The following is a 21,275-nucleotide window of genomic DNA, read 5'->3' as shown; positions in this document are numbered from 1 at the left end:
GTGTACCTCAGAAAAGCCAAGTTCCTTAATCCTTATTCAATATTGCTGGGTAGTATCTTTTTCATAGTTTCCATGGAGATATGACCCACCCAATCATGGGTGGTAACTTTTAATTAGATGGTTTCCATGGAGATTTGTCTCCACCCATTCAAGGCAGGGTTGTTTACCAGAGCTCTATAAGAAGGAACCACTTGGGAAAGTGCCAACAGAGCCCACATAACCAGAGACTTTTGGAGATGGAGAAGAAAAATGCCACCAGGGAAGCCAATGAAAAAGCCAAGAGAAAGCTAGCAGACGTCACCATGGGCCTTTCTAGCTGACAGAGAAACATCATCAGCCTTCTTGAACCAAGGTATCTTTTACTGGATGCCTTAGTTTGGACATTTTTATAGCCTTGCCTTAATCTGGACATTTTCATATCCTTAGAACTGTAAACTTGCAACTTAATAAATTCTCTTTTTGAAAAGCTGTTCCATTTCTGGTATATTGCATTCCAGCAGCTTTTACAAACTAAAACAAGGCCTATAATAAATTTTCTAGATTGTAAGCTCCTACAATAGCCACATCTATTCTAGAGTTGTAAATGGTTATTTCTAAATTCTGAGATACTGAGCTCTTTGTGTATAATTTGATCATTCCCTGGCACTTTGGGTATTTGTGTGACACTGAGGCTCAGAGTTAAAGTTCTGTAACTATGAAAGTCAGCATTACCCTACACAGCAATGTTAAAAACACTGAAAAAGTGATCAAACCTCAACTAGAGATATGAATGAAGATATGGGCAGCATTAAGGTAAATCAGACTAAAGGGTAAAGGATCATACTGACTGTATTTTAAAACTTAAACTTCTGTATGAGACCAAAGGAAGAGATGTTTTGTACAAAATTTATATTTTTGGTAGTACATTATATACTACTAATATATATACATTATTCTAACTTGTATGGTCATCTTATTAGAACACCACAATTACATGGATCCTTGAATAGGGGGTGAGATCTTGGTGGTTTTTACAGGTTGGTGGGATGCCCCAATACATCCCAGAGTAATCTGGGCAGAAGATGAAAAAGTATTTACAAAGTCCCCCAAGGGACTAGGGAAAAAGGTAGAAATATTAAACTTCCCTACCTGGGGAAGACTTGACATTCTCAGTCATTGTGGACTGTCAATTTGATGGGCCAGGCCCTTGATCTTGGGGCTTGTCCTTATGAAACTTATTCCTCCAAAGGAGAAGCTAAACTTCCTTATGATTATGCCTAAGAGTCACCCCCAAAACATCTTTTGTTGCTCAGATGTCACTTCTCTCTCTAAGCCAACTCAGCAAAACTCACTGCCATCCCTCCCATGTGGGACATGACTCCTAGGGGTGCAAGTCTTCCTGGAAACATGGGACATGACTCCTAAGGATGAGCCTGGCCCTGGCATCATGGGATTGAGAAAGACTTCTTAACCAAAAGGGGGAAGAGAAAGGAAACAAAATAAAGTTTCAGTGGCCACAAGATTTCAAAGAGTCGTGAGGTCATTCTGGAAGTCATTCTCATGCAGGATATCGATATCCCTTTTCAGTTTTGGAGCTACTGGAGTAGCTGGAGGTAAATAACAGAAACTGTTGAACTGTAATCCAATAGTCTTGATTCTTGAAGATGATTGAATAACTATAAGCTTTTAAGGTATGGCCATGTGATTGTGAAAACCCTGTGTCTTGTCTGATGCTCCCTTTATTCAGTATAGGACAGATGAGTAAGAAAGAAATACAATAAATAAATAAATAATATGGGGAGGGAGGTACGGGATGTTTTGGGTGTTCTTTTTTACTTTTATTCTTATTTTTAGTTTTCTTTTGGGGTGATAAAAATGTTCAAAAATTGATTGTGATGATGAATGCACAGCTATATGATGATACTGTGAGCCACTGATTGTACAATTTGGATGACTATATGGTATGTGAATATATAATATATCTCAATAAAACTACATTAAGAATGAGTGTTTTAAACAAAATGGGCTATACATATTAAGCAAAAATAAACATAGATAAGGAGAACAGTAATTAAAGGGTTGAAATGGTAAATAACGACAACAACAAAATAACAAAATAAGACCCTAAGGCTTGCTTAAGTCCTGACAGGAAATACTATGATAGGTACTTTCATGGTTCTCCAAATAACCACATATTTCCCTGTATTTCCCAGGCTCCTCGGAGTTAGGGAAGGCTTGTGACCTGTGCTGGTCAATGCGCTACCAGTGAATGTGTCAGTATGCAATCTTCTCTCCTCTCTTGCAATCTTCTCTCCTCTCTTGCCATGACTGTCCTAATGAGGTCCTTGCAGCTACAAGACTGCGGCACCTCCATCACCCAGAGTACTGAGGACAGCATGAGGCAGAGTCACAACAAGTCCCATTTGATATGTACCATGGGTAAGAAATAAACTTTTGTTGTGATAGTCAATTCAGGGACTTTGTTAAATTACCACATCATAGCCTATTCTAATCTAGTCTGTTTAATACAGTAAATCTTCAAAGAAGCCATTTTTTTATAGCACTCTGCAACTTACATAGCTATTGCTGGCATATGATCTTGTCTAAGTCTACAACATTCACAAAGAACATTCAACTGATACAAAGCAAATAAAATTATAGGCTATATTGCTTTAGATTGAAGCACTTGAGATTTATATTCAATACAGAGAAAACGCCCTAAGAATCGGAGTAAGAAAAGTTTAGAAACAATACATCTAGTTATTTATGGAAACAATCACTTCTCTCTTGGCCCTCAGATTTCTCAAATGTAAATGGCAGTGGGGAGCTTAGGCTCATCACTGCTCTCTCCCTTTCCTTTAAATCTAACAAGCTACTATGGCTGAATCTAATGAAGAATGTTGCTTCAATCCTCCTTATCCATCCCATTGCCTCTGCCTTAATACAGATCCTTTTAAATTCTTACCTATATTACTGTAATAGTCCCCAAACTGGGTACTCAACCTCCTATCTCAGCCTCCTATAATCTATTTTCTCCATTATAGTTACGGGAATTTCTAAATCATAGATATGATTATATCGTTCCTTTGCTCAAATGATTTACAGAATAAATCTCAAATTATTTGGCATGAAATTCTACATCCTTTCCACTGGGACCCAACCTTTCTTAAAAAGGAAAACAACAGCAACAAAAACAAACCACCACTTCCATGTTTTAATCGAACTATGTTCATTTTTCCCAAACACACCATACTTGCCAATGCACACTTTGTTTACGCTCTTTCTCCTGTCTAGAATGACCTCTCTTTTCCTATCTATTCTGATTATCTCTCATGTCTATTTCAAATGTTTCTTCTTCTGAAAATACATTCAAAACAGGCTTAATCTAAATTAGTTGTTTTCCTCTCTGAGCTCTCATACCTCTTAGCTGGTATCGTAGATCCCTCACTGTAATCAGATTTTTATTGAAGCTCATTGTGAAAACAGCTTTTTTCTCTAAAGGTAGTGAGGCAATTCTATGATGACTAAAAGACACTTGGGTTTGGGGAGTCAGAATACTTCAGTTTAGCCCTATTTCAGCTACTTCTTAGGCCTAGCATTCTCAATAAAATAGGAACAGATAAATATCTGTTAGAAAAAATAAGGTTAAATTAGATAACACAAATGAAAGCATTATGGACATGTCACATGTTATCATGAGTAGTGGGATCATGAGCTCTCTGAGGTTAGGAAACATGACCAATTTTTCTCTAGGTTTCCCTCTACTGATACACATTATGTGCTCTATGAATGTTTGCTGAAGAAAATTGAAAGAATAAGTTGAAAATTTCCACTTCAATCTAAGAGATTGAGGTACTAAAACAAACTACACGTGTACAGAATATTTGACCTTCCAAAACACTGGAGTTTCTCATGCTTATCTTTATACCATTTTAAGAAAGGCAAGTATTATCATTTTCTGCTTGCCCAGGCTCACAAAGTTGGACAAGGGTTTGATGAGGATGAGGGCCAAGGTCTGATGTTCCTTATTTGAGTCTAAAGTGCCACGTTTCCTACAATGATTTGATATTTGCGCCACAGTAAGAATTCATTTACATCTCAAAATTATTTTAGAGAATGTGTTTTTCATAGGCAAGATGGTGCATGTTTAATTCTGCATTTCTGAAAAGGGAAAGAAAATGAGATCAACTGTTATTGTGATAATTTTTTCAACTCCACATATGTGCTATCTGTTATCTCTGGCTGTTTTTTTCAGAGAAGAAATATTCATCTTGGACTGACTCTCATCAAAAGCATTTCAGAAATTCCTGAGCAACATCTTAAAGTCAAAGATGAGATGGCAAACTTCAAGTATATATCTGAGTTTTTAATGATATATAATAGCCTCCCATTTTCTATTAGTGGATGACTGTTCATTGAATGAGATCAGGCAGCTAACAGTATAGTTGAAAGAGACTGAGCTTTGGAGTCAAAATGACCCCAACATTTCCACTGTGTAACCCTCCAACATTTACTTCTGTCTGCACTGTGGTTTGCTTATCTGCATTTGGAGCCAATAGTACTCTTCCAACAGGGTTATTCTGAGGCTGAAATGAGGCCATATACCAACAGTGACCCTCAAGTACTAGTTACTCACTTAATGTTACATCCTTACATACATTAAACCTCATTTGTTAGAATCACTGGGGATTCAAATATTAAATATAAGTTAATTATTCAGATAGAATACGTTTTAAAATAGATGTCGTACTTCCCTGCCTTAGTAAACAGAGTACATTAAACATAATTAAAACTTTTTTGATGAGTCATGGCTATCATTAAACACATCACTTATGGCATGTGTTTAATACAGTGGTGTCTTTGACGCTACTGAGGTGTATAGATTTGTCTGTACCTGCCCTAAATCTGCCACACATTTCAATCTTGTGTTTCCTCCTTTAATTGGCTTATATCTGCCCCATCTTCTCCAGCCCCACTGCGCGGGCCTTAGCTTAGGGCCTCATGATTTCTAGCCTGCACTGCAATAGCCTCAACAGTCTCCGTCTCCCTCTTTCCAGTCTCATTATCTCCAAATCCATACTCCACACTCGGCAAGAGGAATTTTTCTAAAATTTAATCTGAATACTTCTCTTGCTTACTTCAAAAACAAAACAGAACAATCAATCAAATTAAAACCTTCAGTGACTGCAGACTACAGTGTAAAGTCCAAATTCAGCATGGCACATACCATAAATATCTCTGTGATCTGGCCTTATTCACTTGCCAGTTTTACCTACTGTCCCATTGCCTAACCCCTCACAACCTAAGCTCCACGTATGCTCCACAGGGTCCTGCATGATAGATTTCTGATGGCACTGAGCCATTTCCTACCTTCTTGTCTTTGCTCATGCTGTTCCTTCTTACTGGAAAAGTAACAGCTCACTCTCTCTAAATTGTTTTTTGTTTTTTAAACACCTACTAATGTTTCAAAGGACACACAAAACATTTTGGGTTTTTGAAACCTATGTTACCATTCCTACTCCCAGTCCCTTACAGGAAGGTGAACATTTTTTTGACAAGATGGGACCCTGGGCACATATTCCTAACACTGCAACATTGTGCACCCCCATCCTCAGACTTTGTGCTTCTTAAGAATAAGAGCCTGTTTCATTTCTCAAGCACCAGACACAGCATGGCAAATTGAATTTTGTACCCCAGTTTGGACATGTTCTTGATCTTGGTCCGCATTCTTACGGGTATGGGTCCACTACAAATAGGACAATTTGCAATTTCTTAAAGATGTTACTTCGATTAAGGTGGGGCCCAATTAAATCAAGTTGGGCTTCAATATAGATTACTGGAGTCCTTTATAAGCAGGATGAAAATCTGACATGGAGAGAGAAAGCCATCGAAAGAAGCTGGCAGTCAACAGAACCCAGAAGAGAAAGGAGAATACCTTGCTATGTGACAGAAAAGCCAAGGATCCCCAGCAGCTAGCCTTAGATGCTATAGTCTTCAGGGGGAAAACATCACCTTGCTGATATCTCAATTTGGGGCTTTTCTTAGCCTCAAAACCATGGGTCAATAAATTCCCATTGTTTAAACCAACCCATCTTATGGCATTTGTCTTAATTTAGGTTTTTTTTTAGTAAAAATTATGAGCTTGGAAATATCACATTCCTATCCACTTTGATTTTCACCAAGGTCTTGCTGGAGTTCTGGATCCTTGAGATTGGTAGATAAATTGATTACAGGTACATGGAGTGCAATGTAATGACAACTGCCATTTATCAAGAGCTTCCCTAATGTGCCAGATTCTGGGCCAGAAACTGAGGATATAAAAGAATGGTTATCAAAGCATTTAAGAAGATCATGTGTATTATATATATGTAAATATACACACACACACATATACACAAATGATATATACATATATATATATATCTCATTTAAAACAAGCGCACAAGAAGTTATTGTCACACACACCCCTTTTTAAGAAGAGAAATAGATGTGTTCACACAGCTTCCTATGGGTGTATATAAATAAGAATCAAACCCAGGTCTATATGAATCCAGCGATGTTCTTTATTTTATTATATGCTGAGAAAACAGATAGCACATATGTGGATTCAAACTCTGGTGACAAGATTGTAATGTATTCCTTGGGGAATTTTTGACATCTCCTTTTCTAATATTAAAACTTAGCTTTTCATTCCTGAATGCATTAAATTCAATTGCAAAATTAGGGAGTCTGAAGTTAACAAGATTTTTGGAACATGTGTTATGATGCTATGAATTACTGCAGTAGCTATATATGGATTATCAAGGCAGCCAGGAGAAGAGGGTAGAGTGTGGATATCAAAAGCCATTCATGTTCTCATCTAACATACACACGGTTTTCCAGTAGAGTCAGATGTGCAGACTGGGTATCTTCCCTGGGGCTTATCACTTCCTACTGACCCATCCCTCTGGATCTTCTACCTTATCTGAGCGTGATATCAGTCATCTGTGGGGGGTGGGCAGGGAGGACAATTAGACCAGGTTTCACAAAAATAGTCCATAGCAATACTGCAAACAGGCTCTGTCTCCTGAGCTAAAGCAGACTGTGTGATAGTGTCTACCGGGAAGGATTCTGAAGTTGACTTCAGACTCAGTGGAAAGAATGCTGTGAACAATGAACAATATCTGTTCTGGCATTGAGAAAAGCATATACTGTAGGTATTTACTAGCTTTGTCATTTAGTATAAGCCAGGTTGAACTGTTACTTATTTTAGAAGTCTTTCTTAGTTCCTGAACTGGACGAGAGTATGCAATGATAGAGTAAGATGCCGTCTACTCTATCTTTAGAGTCTAGCACAAAGTGGGTGCTCAATAAATGTTTACTGAAGGAATGCATGCAAAGTCCTGTGGCCTTATGTTGGAAGAAGGGCAGATCTCTGCCTGGCATAATCAGGCAAAAGTGGGGCATATTGAGGCCACTTTGTGATAGGTCTTAAATACCGTGTCAGAGAGTTTGGGGAATTATCGATGAGCCAATAGTTCCCCGAGTTAGTTGACTTACCAAAGGTAATTGTAAAAATAGACTCCCTGGCTCTATTGCATGATGCTGTCATTTGATAAGCCAAATATTCTCTGTTTTTGTTGTTACTGTTTTTTACCCATATTGCAGCTGGGCAATTTGCATGATCAGCAAGGTATGAGAAACACAGTTGCAAAATACTGGACACTGGAGCTCATAAATAGAGAAAATGATTTGCTCTGATCAGAATCTTTGTTTCAGATTACCCAAGCTTCAGGTACCATTTGCCTATTGAGATCAGGCCTGTCCCTGCCTTTGCTGAGACCCTAACCATCTGCATTTGCCAGACCTTCTCCTACTGAATCAGACTCCCAATCTCAAAGAGCTTACCTGTGCGCTTTTCCTCACAAGAAAGATGAGAATGGAGCACAACTTTTGCAAAAGCACTGGAGAGATTAATGTGCTGCACTGGGAATAAATCACAGATGGGGACATGAATAAACTGCATGTTTCTGGATTTCAAATATCATTTCTGTAAATGAACGAGTCTTTCTGCATCCTAAGTTCATTTATTTTTCTTACAAATTCTTCCTAGCATTTTTCATTGCAGCCATTTATTTAACATGATCTAATATGAAAATCTATTCACCATTACAGCATATATAAGTGATTCGACCCATGCTTTGTCATATACTTTGCCAAATGCATGTGCCTTCATACTGAGTAGCCAGTATGTTCCTGTAATGCATGGCACCATCATAAAAATATGAGCTTCTTATTCTTGTGGAAATGTTACAGCAGGAAGAGGGTGGATAGAAGTCCAACAAGTACATCATTGGTCCTAAGACTTGAATTAATTTATTTAATTCCAACACTGCTTTCCTGCAGGAAACAGTGTTAGAGCAAGGAGAGGGAGCTGAGGGGGAGTGGAGAAAATTGAGCCTAGGATCAAACAGACTGAATCTAAAACTCAATGCAACCATGAGATACTTTTCCAGGTGGCCACTTGACCTGTCTGTGCCATAGTAGGCTTCTCTGTAAATCTGGGCACATTATTATGTGGAAGAGCAAAAACGAAGACAGTGTGTGAAATACAATAAATGTTCAGGAAGGCAAAGACGTAATATTGTTGGCCAGGTTTCCCAAATAGTTTGACATGTATTGTTTCAACTTTGTTTATTTATTTACAATTCAATCTCATCCACTTACAGGAAAAAAAAATTGAGATAATATGATCATATGTTAAAAAGCATTTTTACATTTCCTCCATGTTTTTATTTTCTTTAATCATACATCAGTCTAGGACCATGCTCTGCCATCTATTTTTTAGTGTATAAAACCGTGGGGGGTGGGAAGGCGAGAAGTATATCATATACGCAAGAAAACACATCAAATATCTCTGTAGGGTTTAAAGAAAATGAAAATGACTATTATACATAAACCACCAAGGTAAACAAAGAATACTAACCTTAACTTAGACTCCTTCTGGGTGCCTTTCTTGAAAGCATTCCCTCTGAATCACTCCCTTTCCATACGTAATTCTCCTGAATTTGAGGTCAGTCATCCCCAAACTAACTTTATAGTTCAATCACATATATATGTATACCTAAACAATATGTGGAATACATATATGGACATGGAATCATACTGCATGTATTTTCTATGATTTGCTCCTTGTACCTCATATTATGTTTTGAGGTTCATCAATGTCAATGTACGTAGCAATTATTCATTCTCTTTCAGTTACATTCACTGTATGAATATAACACAATTTATATATTTATTCTATTGCTCGTGAACATTAGGTTATTTTTAGATTTTATTAATTGTATTGGTGTAAAAATCCTTGCATAGTTTTCCTCTGCATATGTACACAGATTTCCCTAAGGTACACACCTTAGAGATGAATTGCTAGGCCATATTTTCAACTTAGTAAATAATGCTGAATTGTTGCTCAAAGTGGTTATTACAATTGACACAAGTGAGTGAGAGTTTCAATAGGTCCTTATTCTATCCTAATGTTGAAAGTGCTTAAACTTCTTAATTTTTGTCAATTTGGTGAATGTGAAATGATGTCTTATTGAGTTATTTTAAGCATCTTTTCATGTTAAACATTTGTGTTGTCTTTTTTTTTTTAAGTCCTCTGCTCATTTTCTAGAGGGCTGTCTTTTTCTGATTGCTTTATAATTTTCCATATATGATGTTCTAAACAGTAATTTTTTATCAGTTATACATATCACAAATAAGTGTTCCCTTCTATTTTCTGTTCATATCACATTGTCACCTCAGAAAAGTCAGATACAAGATCCAAAGGTTTTCATTTCTGTAAAACTGGTATCAATAGCTATAAATAAAGCCAGATTTCAAAATAAATAATTCATTATTCTGGCTTAGCAGAAATATATTCATGAATATCTTTGCTCAAGCTTGCAGAAACTGCTTGAAGAACTTATTAAACTAAACTAAATTAAAAACAAAAAAGGCAGCACTATGAGATGAAAGCTTTCATGCCAAAACTCCAAATGCACTAACAATTTATCTTCAGCAGTATACTATATTAATAATAACAACGCTTCGAACTGCTTCTTCACCCATAAGAAAGACCATTCATTTCAAGTGTCTTTAGCATTCAGCCAGCGCAGGCAAACATTAACAAGTTTACTACTGAATTTCAAATATGGTCCCAGAGCAAAACTTTAGAGAACAGGTATTTTCTTTAATATAATTCTCTTGGAGTCGTGTTTTTGGTCAACTCGTCTTTGAGTTTTGAGGAAGTCAACATCCTTACGTTCTTTCCTCCCAAGGAAGGAAAGAATGGATCTACAGATTTAACCTTTTTGTTATGAACCACATAATTCATAGTTGGTTGAAAAGACCCAACATAACAATCAAGAGGAAAAATGCAGCTCATCCAAATCCATCCACCTAAATCTGTAGGCACTTAATGTTTTTACTAAGAAGTCAGAAGTCTTAGATGGGTACAGCTAGAAGCTAAAAACAACCTTATCACAGTAGAAGATTGGTAAGAGGTACTAAAAGCCTTTAACATCTCCACTAACATTTCTCATCATCTCTAAAATCAAAGAAACCAATTTAGCTGCTATTTTGAAACCACAGTTGTCAGTGTCTCCATGGAGTGAAACTCCATTTCAAGAACAGAGCTACCATCACTTGAAAACGTGTTAGTGTTTGAATCTTATACTCTCAAATTTAGAGAAGGAGCCATCTCTTTTAATGTATTCATGAAATAAAGTTATGAGGTCTATGGCAGGGACTGCTGATTACACCCCGATATTCATTCTTACCCTGCGCGCGCGTGCACACACACACACACACACACACACACACACACACATCACTGAGTTATGAAAGGAGGTGGCCACCTAGCTAACGACTCTATTTCCTAAAACTACTTTAGGAAATGATTTAGCAGTTTATTTACAGTTAAGTATTTGCCTACACTATGATTGCAACTTCACTCCTGGATATAGACCCAAGAGAAATGAGTTGTACATACACTCAGAAAGACTTGCCCAAGAATGTTCATAGCAACTTTATCTGTAATATTCCCAAAGGGAAAGCAATCCAAATGTCCTTGAACAGAAGAATGGATAAACAAATAGTGTTATATTCATGCAACAGAATAATATATAAGCAATAAAACATAACAGACTGCTGAAATACAAAACAAAATGAATGAATCTTAAAAACGTTATGATGGAACAAAAAAAGTCAGATACAAAAGAGCATGATTAGGGTACACGGGTGGTTCAGCTGTAGAATTCTTGTCTTTCATGCAGGAGACTCGGGTTTGAGTTTTGACTATGTACCTGCCCCGCCCCGCCCCCGCAAAAAGCACGATTGCATGGTTATATTGATATGAAGTTCAAGAACAGGCAAAACTAACGTAGAGTTCCATGTTAGAATAAATGTAATCTCCCAGGATCAGGGGGTGGAGGCTGAGGATTGACTAGAATGGGACAGGAGGGAAGATTCTGAGGTGTAGAAGGCTCTGTATCTTGATGTATAAATTTGTTAAGTTTCTCTTATCTGTGCAGTTTATTGTATATGAATTATATTTCAGATAGATGATTAGATAGAGAAAAACAGACACATAGCTGCATTGGGGATGCTAACCAATGGGCATAACTTGAAACCCTCTCTGCATTATCTAAAATCAATACCAAAACATGCCACAGTTTTGAAGGCAATTAGTTCTTAATTTATCTAGGCTATATGGAGGGTTATGATTTATCTCTTTTAAAATTGTTTATGTTTCCTTGGCATTTATCATCTGGTGCCCTGGAAGTCAGCTAAAAAGTAAGAAAAAGTCAATTAAGGATTAAAATGAGTGGCTGATCCATCTGGATATAATCAAATGTCAATATTAAACTTGAACTTCTCTAATAATTTGGAAAGGGAAGGAGATCAGAATCTATACATTCCCCTGACAGTCCAAAATGGTCCAGTGCAGGACATAAGAACATGAACTTGGGAGTCAGAAATGCTCATGCTTAATTTTTTACTCTGCCCTACATGAACTTGGGTAAATTACTGCCTCTGTCTCCGTTTCTTCATCCATAGAATGGAGAAGTAGCATTGAACTCCCATGGAGGCTGGGTGTATTAATGAGTGAACACGTGACGAAGCTTAGAATGTAATATGCATTCAACAAATTATAGCAAGAATGATTCTCACAGGAAGATGAAAGCCATATTTTAAAAAATAATTTAATGTGAATGCATTTGAGTTTTTCCTTTACTTGTTTTTTGTCTTGTTCACAAAAGGTTTTAAAGTATCTGTAACATATGTGTTACCAAGTGAAATTTCCCTTTGATTCATGGCACCTCTAATACCTTTAATTCACAAGCCAACAGAGAGCATATGGCAGGCAAGTGGCATCATGCATCTTCTCCCAAGTAAGGAGGGCACATGACGATGCTGCCTCCTATCCTTCCTCTTTCCCAAGTGTTTAGCTCAATTATATTCAACTACCACTTTTATAAACTCTGCCACATTTTAAAAATCATTGCACATATCTTGCTGGGCATTGGAGTAAATTCAGTAGAGTGTTGGGGTCAGATTGACATCATACGGGCCTTCAGAGACCAAAGCTGATTCTAACACAAGAGCTAAATGCAGAATTAGCTATGCTATTTGTTGGGGTGGCAAGCTAATGGATGAAGTTTTTTCTTTTATTTATAGTTCTACTGTTGTAATTTAAACTCCAACAAACCCTGCTGGAGTTCTGTTATACAGTCAAGGGTTCCCAATTAGTTTCTTCAACACAACAGACTGTTCAGAGAATCACAGAAAGGAATTAAGTACATAATCCCATTTTGAAGCCCCTGCTGGCCAAGTACCTTCTTTCCTGCCAACAAAGTGATAGCCAGCAGCCAGCACATTCAAACAGAAGCTCCCTTTTAAAATAAAATATTAGGATGAACCATATGAAACATTAACAGTTTCATATGGTTCAACCTAATATTTACATCAAATTATAGGGTAAGTTAAATCAAAGATGAAAATGACCAAAAAGGAGCTGGGAAAAATAATAGTACTTCCCCTAGCCCTTCTTATACCATGAGCACAAACTGCTACATGATAATGAATTTAGAAAACATCCTAAACCAGGTAATCCCTTAGCCGAAGACACGCCCTTCTACCCAATACACAGTCTTTGCAAAGAATCCATGGGCTTCAGCGCTCTGAGAAAACAGTTTCCATCCTTGCACCCAAGTTGCCTCGGCAGGGCTCCATCTGCCTCACCCCTGTAGTCCTACAGGTTTATTTGTTAATGAGAAATCTGGCTCCAAATACAGCTAGGGCAGATGGAAGAGCCCTGGGAGCTGGAGGAGGGAGAATTTTGAAATTTCCCAATAAGGTGGCTTTATTTTTATAGCCTCAAAGTATGACAAAATAGGAGACTTGAGTTTCAGGAAGTCATTTAACAACTGATTTTAAGTCCCAAATAAGTGATAGAAACAAATAAGGGCACATGGAACTTTGCCTGCACACTCTATTCTCCTCGCTCCCCATCCTTACTCCAAATGCCCACACTGGAGTTGAAATAATATGAAAGTTGAAACCCATTAAATGAGACCCCTTCCAATCCCTAAACAAAGAATATCCTAGTGGAAAAGTTTGCCTCTAAAATGTCATGTTGGAACTTTATACTTTTCTATATGATTATTCTTTTTTACCAAGAATTAATTCTTCATGAGCAATAAAATTAGCTTTTCCAGGACAAAGACTGTCACATGAGATGCAGGCTGAATACCTGTGGGATATGTGCTCAAGTCTTAAATGCTTGGTGCTTGGACCCACATGCTTGTACTTTTGACAAAGTTGGGAATTATTTCCATACCACCAAATTTCAGCAGTATAAATCCCAGGAATATTCTTACCATATGATCATTCCATTCTTAGTATATAATCAATAACTCACAATATCATCACATAGTTGTATATTCATCACCATGCTCATTTCTTAGAACATTTGCATCAATTCAGAAAAAGAAATAAAAAGAAAAAAGAAAAAAACTCATACATACCATACCCCTTACCCCTCCCTCTCATTGACTGCTAGTATTTCCATCTACCCAATATATTTTAGCCTTTGTTTTCCTATTTTTTCTATACTCCTTACCATGAGCTTTCATTGATCACTAGCATTTCAATCTACTAAATTTATTTTAACATTTGTTCCCCCTATCATTTATTTTAAATCCATATGTTTTACTCATTTGTCCGTACAGTAGATAAAAGGAGCATCAGAAACAATGGGTGTCAGATAGGAAGGGACTTCACAGATAACCTTGTTCTACTCTGTTGGTTTACATGAAAAAAAATCTGAGGGCCAGAGATGGGGTGTAATTTGCACAAGGGCACACAGCTAACAACAGTGGTGCTGCAACTTAAACCCATGCCCTCTAATTTTCTACACAATGCATGCTCTGTATTCAGTTGGGAAAGGGAATATCTCTATTTGTGGGGCATCATCCGAAACAGAGCAAAAAGGAAACGGAAAGATAAACGTTTACAGAGCCCTGCTATTTAACGGCAACGGAAACAAACACAGCAAGGAGGGAAAAGAGGACTTTGGGAATAATAGCAGAGCTCCCTTCTGTGGAACAGTTAAATGATTACAAACCAGTGGTAATCACAATGATATCTAATGTTTGCAAAGCACTTCCTATCTGCTTAGAAGTATGCTAAGTAACTTAATGCATTAGCTCGTTCATCCTCACAACTATTCAATGAAGTAAAAATAATGATAATAGTGGCAACCACTTACTGAGGATTTTTTACATATGAGCTGAACATTTGATAACAGCATTTTATAAACAGAATCTGATTTTATTTACATATCATAATTATGAGGTAGGTGCTGTTGCTTTCCACAGAATAAAGATGAGCAAATCAAGACTTAGAGAGCATAAATAACTTGCCCAAGGTCACACAACTGGTAAATGGAGGAGCCAATTAAAAACCCAGATCATCTGATTAAAGAGTCTAAGCTCTGAAATGTGTCAGTATTCTGGCTCTCGGAAACAGGTTGCTCAAAAACTAACACTGTATCAATACTAGTCTTTACATTTTCTTTAAAAATAAAGGTCATTGTTTTATAACAAATATTTGAATTGTCTCCTTTAGTTACGTTGCAAGCTGGAATGAATTACAGTTTGGACATCATATCTGGAACTGTTATTGCCTGTAATCATTAAAAATACTTTTTTAACACTGGAGAAGCAATTTCATGGCCCTTTTGAGTGTAAAGGGGATTGGGTTTAATGCACGTATGTTGCCAGTGAGGGTGAGTGAAAGAGACTGAGGGAGAGACAATATGATGGAAGGAGGCACTACTTATCCGCTGCTCCCAGGATTCTGTAGGAGAACGTGCTGTTTAATAATTTCTGCACTACAATTTAAATATCAGTAGTCTTGGTAACCACTGAAGCATGCTATAAAAAAAAAATTGTGTTCAGGCTTGTCCTAGACAAACTGACAAGCTTTGTTCTATGTTTTTGAAACCCAAGGCATTATTTACAAACACTCAGCTGCAACACAGATTCCTTTCATTAAAAAAGACTTTTACACTTATCTGTATCTTAAAAATAGAAATACTTGAATAAGTTCACGTATTTTTTCTTTTTCTAAATCACGGGTTAGAAAAGGAAATCGTGTAAATTCACTGAATTGAATTGAACGGTGACCACTACAGGTTCATCGTATCCCTCTGTGGCACTCACTTGACTGTCCTTTCTTTGTCCTCCCAAGTGAGATGCTGCGACGCTGCCCTGAAGGACAACAGCGTGAAACACGGACAACACTCGAAACATTGTTTCCAGGTGGCAGCTGTCAAGGTGATTGAACAGCTATTCAAAGGCCATTTTTTAATAATTTCCAATTCTCAAAAAGCAGTCTACCCGCAGCTTATCTGGGGGGAGGGTGGCGGTTCCAGTGGAAAGGAATCATATTTTTGGAGTAGCACACAGATAAAGGTGGGGATGGTAGAAGCCTTTTTATTGGTTACCTCAGCCACAAACTCAGAGAAGCTGTGCACATTAGGCTCACATCGCAGGAGAGGGTGATTTAATTTCCCATTTGAGTCTCCGTGAAGAACCTCCAATCATGCTTTTACCAAGGAAATTTATCATAAATCCATCCCCCCACCCCACGCCCCACCTCCCTCCTGCTCACACACACACACCAGACCTGGGCTTGAAAGTTTGTCTCTGATGCACAGAAGTTGTGTGATCTGGGGCAGGTTTCCCAACTCTGAGCCTTAGTTTTCTCGGTGTAAAAGGGGTCAATAACAGTGACTCATCTCTCACTGAAGTAGTAGGATGATTAAATGATATCAAGGGCCTAGCACACAGCCAGCACCTGAAAACTAGTAGGCATATTAGGTACCATCATTCTTACATTAGGTTAGAGAAAAGTGAGGATCAGAAGAGGTAAAATCTAGCAAGTGATGAGGTCAAGACTCTTCCCCAAAACATTGTGACTGCCGCTCCCTTTATCCTGTATATGGACAGATGAGTAAGAAAATAAAGACAAAAAAATAAATAAATAATAAGGGGTATAGGATGTTGTGCATGTCCTCTTTTATTCTTATTTTAATTTTTTTTGCATAATGAAAATATTCAAAAATTGAGGCAATGAATGCACAACTGTATGATGATGCTGTGAACTACTGGCTGAACACTTTGGATGATTATATGGTACGTGAACACATCTCAATAAAATTGCATTAAAAATTGGAAAAAAAAAAGGCACCCCCCCCCCAGGAGTGTGAGAAACAAGCACACTCTTACAATAACATGCTCCTCCTTTAATGAACTCACAGTCTAGGGAGGAAAACTGTCACACAAACATGGAGTTTCCTACAATCACTGCAACTGAAGCGCTATGAAAGTAGAAAGTAGAGGGCAGGGGTATGGTCAGAAAAGCTTCTAGGAAGAGATGGTCCTGAAATGGGTCTGGAAGGTCCATTAGGAATCTCTCAGACAGGAGGAGACACTGAAGAAAGTACCAGTTCAGAGGCAGGGAGAAATGAAGCAGCAGCATCCTCCCCAAGACTCCAGTCCAGAACAAACCAGTAGGAGGGGGTAGGGAGGGGCAGAGATGCCAGAGCCTGGATCAAGAGAGTCTTCTTTACCCAGTAGGTAGTCAAGAGCCGAGGATACAGTTTAAGTAGATGGATGTACTCAAGAGTTAATGAAGGCTTTAAAATGGCTGAAAGTAAATCACACTTGAATTTTTTCCATTTTCACTTGGAAACAGAACATCCTTCCTACCGAGCAGGCTCTTCTGTTTCCATGCCAACCATTGCTGAGGCTGGCAGGGAGTGGTGTGGGTAAAGAGAGTACAGGGGTAAGGGTTAGAGTCAATCTGTGGGAGGTAGGCTGGAAGGGGAGTGGAGGGCAGAGCTCTGCAGGTGTGTGTGTTGGGTAGGGGGTGGGGCAGCAAGAACCAAAAAGCAAGGGTTCAGTAAACCTAGTTGTATATGAATATATTGCAAACCTGGTCACTGTTACACATATATAGTCATACACACACATGCACACCATTCAAACCAGGTTCTTTGGTGCTTATCTGTATACTCTGAACATTTTCTAAGAGACATTATGTACTTCTCTGATTTCTAACCTGCTCACTTATTATTCATTGGAAATCAAAGTATGAATCTTCGAGAAATCTTCCCAATCTTTTCGATTTGATTCCCTAAATGACTTAGTCTTGAACTAGAACATTGTTTTTGCCAAGTGTTAGCAAACTGTAGCATCCACGTTCAAGGTTGGTTTCCTAATTCTGAGTTAACTAACTCTGTTAAAACATAAAACATTAAAACCATTCAAGGAACTAGCCTTCCCATTAGCTGCAGGTTTGCAGTAGAAACACTTCCATGCAAGTAATCTGGGATATTTTAAGCCTTTATTCTCAGAATGGCAAGGAGGGAAGGAAGGAAGGGGAAGGCCAAGGGGAAAAGAGAGGGGGAGGGTAGGAAAGGAAAGGGAGGGAAGGGAGAAAGAAAGGAAAAAATAATAAAAGAGAAAAGATAAAGCAGTGGGTCTCTACCTTAGCTGCACATTGGAATTGCTTGGGAAGTTTTTTTAAAATACGGATATCTGGGAATTCAATCCCAGAGATTCTGGTTTAATAGGTCTGGGAATGGCCCTGGGCATCAGGGATTCTAGGAGCTCCCCAAATGATTCAAACATGTCATAGTTAAGAAATGCTGAGATAAAGCAAGAAGAGGCAGCTAGGAAAACAAGCATACTTTAGAGACCAATTTTGGCACTTCCAGACCAGTGTGGGCAGATGCAGTTGGGAGAGAGACAGGGAACATGAAATCCCCTGGAAGAGGCTCCCCATGCTTGAGATAGTTCTCTTCATCCAGGCCCCCCAATATAATGTACGGTGGTGAGATGGGTTTGGACATTAGATTTGGATATCTATTTATGGTTAGTTTCTCCACTAGACTAGTAGTAGTTTCTCCACTAGATTCAGCAAGGGCTGAGTATTTTTATAGCTGTATTTCTTGGACCTACTAAATGGCTAGCATGTGGGACATCGATAGTAATTTGTAAAATAAAGGAATGAAAAAATTCAAGATGCAATTGTGTGAAATGGAAGAGACACAATTCTTTTTTTACCAGACTTCTTTATTTGCACATTCAAGAAGTAATGGACTTCTAACCTATAAAATGGCATGATAATGTATGTACATTACTTTATGACAACACATGTACATGTTTCTGTTATACATATACCTTTGAGTGGATCTTAGGGTATCTGTTAGTTATAGAAGATAATGATAATTTTCCAATATGGTTGTTCCAATTTACCTCCCATGAGCCATGTATGAGAGTCTCTATGTTGTCACCAATACTTATTATGAACAGTTGTTTTAATTTCAGCCATTCTGGTGGATAGAGAGTGGTGTTTTAGTTTTAATTAGCATTTCCCTAACGATTAATGAAATGAGCACCATTTCATATGTGAAATTTACATGTCCTCTTTTGTGAAATGCCTGTCAAGTCTTTTGCCCATTTTTTAAAAATTGCTTACTATTTTTTCTTAATGACTTATGGCAGTTATTTACATAAGCTGATTAGGATTCCTGCTCAGATCTGTGCATTACAAATATGTTTTTCTATTCTGTCTAGTGTCTTTGATGAACAGAAATTTTATTTTAACATAGTTTAATTTACTAATATTTTCTTTTATGATTAGTACATTTTGTGCCTGTTTAAGAATCTATTCATCACAAAATTATGATGTTATTCTCCTACATTATTTTCTAGACCTTTTATTGTTTTAACTTTTATGCTTTTATCTAGACTCCATCTGGAATGATATTTGTGTAAGGTGATATATGGAGGTAAGGCCAAGAAACATTTAAAAATATATGAATATTCAATTGCTCTATAGCACCATTTACTAAAACAACCATTCTTTTCTAACTGCGCAACACTTTCATTTTTGTCATAAATCAAGGGGTCATATATGTAACTTCATAATAATACATTCTTACACCTTACAATATAAATTGTCCAACTTTATTCTTTTTCTTGCCTAGTTTTAGCCTTTGCCATTTCCATTTCCATTTATATTTTGGAATCACTTTGTCAAGTCCACCATCATTGCCAAACAAACAAACAAAATACCTTCTGAGGTTCTGATAGGTATTACAATGAATCTATAGTTCAGTTTGGGAGAACTGACATCCAAACCACATTGAGTCTTCCCATCTATGCATAAAGTATATCTCTGCATTTATATGAATCTTCTTTTAATTACATTTTTCAGTTTGGAGTATATTGGTGTTCTTTTGCTATATTTACTCTTAAGTTTTTGTTTTTTTTTCGCATGGGCAGGCACCAGGAAACAAACCTGGGTCTCTGGTATGGCAGGTGAGAATTCTGCCTGCTGAGCCACCGTGGCCCTACTCTTAAGTATTTCATGTCTTTCAATGCTATTATAAATAGTATTTTAAGATCTAGTTCTCTTATTATTTCTTATTCTTCTACAGAAATAGAATTGATTACCTTGCTATTGACCTTGAATCTATTAACCTTGCTAAAATCACTTATTAATTCTAGTAGTTTATATGTAGATTCTTTTGAATTTTAAATTTTAATTAAAAATTGTTAATTTTAATTATGTGAATAGAAAATTAGATAATTTTATTTTATCCTTTCCTATCATTTTATTTTTTCTTGCATAGACTAGGATCTCCATTTTATAGAAAGGGTGACAGAAGGCATCCTTGTCTCATACCTACTTCCAGAGAGGAAGTTTTCAAAATGTCATTATTAAGTATGATATTTGCCTTTTAATAAATTAGGAAATTCTCTTTTTATCAAGTTTGCTAGAAACTTTTTATTATAAATCCAGTGTTGAATTGTATTTAATGCTTTTCTTACAATATTTAGATGATCATATGATTTTTATCTTTTATTTTGATAAAAGATTCTCTTATATTAAAGGATTTTAAAAATAATTTTAATATCAAAATTAAATTAACACCATTAGCCATCAGAGAAATGCGAATTACATATAATTTTCTTATATGAAAGCAAACTTTCATTCCTGCAATAAATTCTACTTGGTCATAATATAGTATCCTTTAACACTGGATTCATTTTTTAATTTTTGATTTTATGTTTAGGAAAGACATTGGGCTATAATTATACTTTCTTATAATGGCCTTTTTATGTTTTGATATCAATGTGATGGTAACGTCATTAAAAAGCTAGAAAATGTTCTATTTCCTCTAATTTCCAAGAGTTTGTATAAGTGATTTATAAACATTCTTCATAAAACCTGATGGGCTGTGCTTTAGAATCCTAATTCTATAGGCCATGAGAAGAATGAGCTTCCAAATTTGCAACACAGGTGCTTCTGATTCTAAAATTCAAGCTTTTTGCCTATTATATCATGCTGCCTACATGAATGAATGAGTGGGTAAGTTGGTATTCTAGGGGAGTTAGTGTTTCAGTCAATGGCAGTGTCTACTTCCTGCAGAGAGCAAACACACTGCCAAAGATGACCTCCTTCATTCCCCCTCAAAAATACAGTTTTGCTTTGGAATCCACTGCAAGAGTTCCCATAATACTTGACCTTTCACATCTCCCCTATTGCCTGACCTCATATATTTTCAGATTCTAGAACAGAGTCTGGATTCACAATAATTGTTTATTATTTCCATCTCTTTTTCTCCAACTAGTTTTTGTTGGATTCTTGAGGGCATATCTGATCCATCTTTTCACCTCTGGCAGCATCCAATA

At 37.1% G+C, this 21,275-nt stretch overlaps 1 protein-coding gene across 16 annotated transcripts in view; it reads right to left on the bottom strand.

The window, feature by feature from the left end:
- DLG2 (discs large MAGUK scaffold protein 2) overlaps positions 1 to 21,275 on the bottom strand; it is a 2,206,106-nt gene that overhangs the window by 114,763 nt on the left and 2,070,068 nt on the right. The window contains exons 20-21 of one of the 16 annotated variants that reach the window (XR_013156682.1): positions 7,867 to 7,944; positions 6,859 to 6,963 (exon numbers count right to left, since the gene is read on the bottom strand). The exons of 14 other annotated variants lie outside the window; for them this stretch is intronic. The gene's annotated coding sequence lies outside the window, so the exon portion shown is untranslated. Of the gene's footprint in view, positions 1 to 6,858; positions 6,964 to 7,866; positions 7,945 to 21,275 lie in introns of those variants that run through there. One more of the 16 variants, XR_013156683.1, reaches the window with a different exon arrangement.

Source organism: Tamandua tetradactyla, chromosome 8 (genome assembly GCF_023851605.1).
Source record: "Tamandua tetradactyla isolate mTamTet1 chromosome 8, mTamTet1.pri, whole genome shotgun sequence".
In the NCBI taxonomy this organism is placed as follows: domain Eukaryota; kingdom Metazoa; phylum Chordata; class Mammalia; order Pilosa; family Myrmecophagidae; genus Tamandua; species Tamandua tetradactyla.
The sequence above is the reverse complement of the archived record's forward strand: the minus strand, read 5'-3'. Positions and strand labels throughout refer to the sequence as shown.